The 2,500-nt window shown below is 44.1% G+C and overlaps 1 protein-coding gene across 6 annotated transcripts in view; it reads left to right on the forward strand.

The window, feature by feature from the left end:
• The window catches only part of trioa (trio Rho guanine nucleotide exchange factor a), an 88,379-nt gene that overhangs the window by 22,044 nt on the left and 63,835 nt on the right, over nucleotides 1–2,500 (forward strand). The gene's annotated exons all lie outside the window — the stretch shown is intronic.

Raw genomic sequence — 2,500 nt, forward strand, 5'->3', positions numbered from 1 at the left:
TCTCTCTCTCTCTCTCTCTCTCTCTCTCTCTCTCGCCCTCCTCTATATTAATCTCTACCTCTCCTTCTCCTAAAGCATCTCTGCACCAGTTCTGCATTACATAATCTGTATCCTACCTCTCACCCACTAATTAGGAGGACTCTCTCTCTCTCTCACACACACGCACACGCACACACACACACACGCACACACACACACGCACACACACACACACACACACACACACACACACACACACACACACACACACACACACACACACACACACACACACACACACACACACACTCTGCTGCTCTCTCTTCTATGTTGCCCACTTCTTCTGTATTCTGCACACATTCATACTAAAATTAACTGCTGCTGCCACTACCTTGCAGCACTCAGTCTATTTATTGCATTGCACTTATTTATTGTAAGTATTTTTTTGCAGAGTGCATTTGTAGTAATGATCCTTTCCTCATCTTAGTGGTCAGTTTGAGAGTGCTATTTGTAAATGCGTTGAGGAGCAGCTTTATTAGGACGTATTATATTTTTATTCTTTTATTTTTATTAAAGTTTTGTATTTTATAAAGCGCTGATTTTAGGGGTTTTGGGGAAGGTGTTGCAAATAAACCTCCAAACGAAAGTGTATCTGCTAGTGTGAAAAAGGCCATCGCCTCTAGTGCTCATGTTAAACAGCTCTCACCCGCCTACAAGTCACAGCCACCACAAATCATCAGACTGTAATCCCAGCACTGTTTTCAGTAGCAGCCTAAAATGGGGAACTCCATTTCAACACACACATACGCACACACACGTACACACACACACACACACACACACACACACACACACACACACACACACACACACACACACACACACACACACACACACACACACACACACACACACACACCCGTCTGCTCAGAGTAATGGAGAGTGTGTGTGTGCTAGAGCGAGTGTAGCGGCAATTTGGGGTAATTACAGAGAAGCCAGTGTTACGGCTGGGAGAGGCGGAAAAAAAAGAAACGAATGAATAAAACACAAAAAATGAAAGAGGAGAGCGATTTCATCCCACCCACTGTGACTCCGTCTACCAATAGGGGACAATGTTATGATTAGGTAGCGATTGTTTGAGTGAAGGATTACCGCTTTAAAATGTTCAATTACGGCTCATTGCTCTCTGGCCGTCGCCATCACACACTCTCTTTATGGATCCACTCCTCTTTCACATCTATTCATCCTTTCTCTTCTTTTCTTTTCTTTTCTTCCATCTATCCATCTCTCCTGCTCAGCGCTTCTCACCACTGTGTCTTAGTGCTTCCCTTATATCAATGTCTTTTATTTTACCATCTTTCTGTCTATTGCTCTCTTTCTCTAGCACTCTTTCTCTAGCACTCTTTGTCTGTCTGTCTGTGTGTCTGTCTGTCTCTCTCTCTCTTTCTCTCTCTCTCTCTCTCTCTCTCTCTCTCTCTCTCTCCCCCTCCTTCCCTCTCTCTCCCCCCCCCCCTCTATCTCTCTCTCTCTGTATCACACTCTCACTCTCACTGCAGCACTCCTATCCTTCCTGATGTGTAAAATCACTTGTTGGCATAGCAACAGAATGATTTACTATCGGAGCATGTTTTTGGAATCACATCATAGCATACCAAGTCGTAGCACAGAAATGAACAAAAAACTGACACATAAATATAATCTTCTCCTCCCCCATATCTTCCCCATGCATCTGGCTATCGTGTGTGCATATTGTGTCTGTGTTTCTCTATTGTCTTTTTGAGTGTGTGCTGTGCGTACATACAACTGTGCATGCGTGCGTGTGCGTGTGTGTGTGTGTGCGCACACATGGCACATGTATAGGTATATTTTTCCTCCATCCAAAACATATTACTCAACCTGTGTGTCTATGTGTGCCTTTTTTCTCCATGCATTGTACAGCAGTGTGAGTGCGCGTGTGTGTGTGTGAGAGAGAGAGACTTGTATAGATAATGAATTTGTTTGTGTGTGTTTGCCGAGCCTCTCAATGCCTGCATGTATGTACATTTCCTCTACGTCTTTAAAGGTGTTTGTGCCCATCTGTGTTTGCATCCCCCAGGGACTTTGCCATTTCAATGCCTACATCCCTATGTATTTGCTAACGTGTATGTCGCTACCATATGCGTGATTCCCTGGGGGCCCAGCCATTCCAACACCTGTACAACGTGTGCACATTAGTACTTGTGTACATGCTTTGCTAACGTGTGTATTGAAGGACGGCCATGGCCTTATGGTTAGGGAGTTTGTCTTGGAATCGGAAGGTTCGAATCCCATAACATCCATGGTTGAAGTGCCCTTGAGCAAGGCACCTAACCCGACATTGCTCCAGAGACTGTAACCAGTCCCCCGTTTCTAAATAGCTGTTAATCGCTTTGGATCAAATGCGTCAACTAAGTGTAATCTAATGAAATCTTTTCTAACGTACAGTATGATGAGTTGCGATGATTCCCATTGAGAATTTCACAACTTTGCTAATGTGTGTCTC

The sequence above is a fragment of the Engraulis encrasicolus genome, chromosome 20 (genome assembly GCF_034702125.1).
Source record: "Engraulis encrasicolus isolate BLACKSEA-1 chromosome 20, IST_EnEncr_1.0, whole genome shotgun sequence".
NCBI lineage: Eukaryota > Metazoa > Chordata > Actinopteri > Clupeiformes > Engraulidae > Engraulis > Engraulis encrasicolus.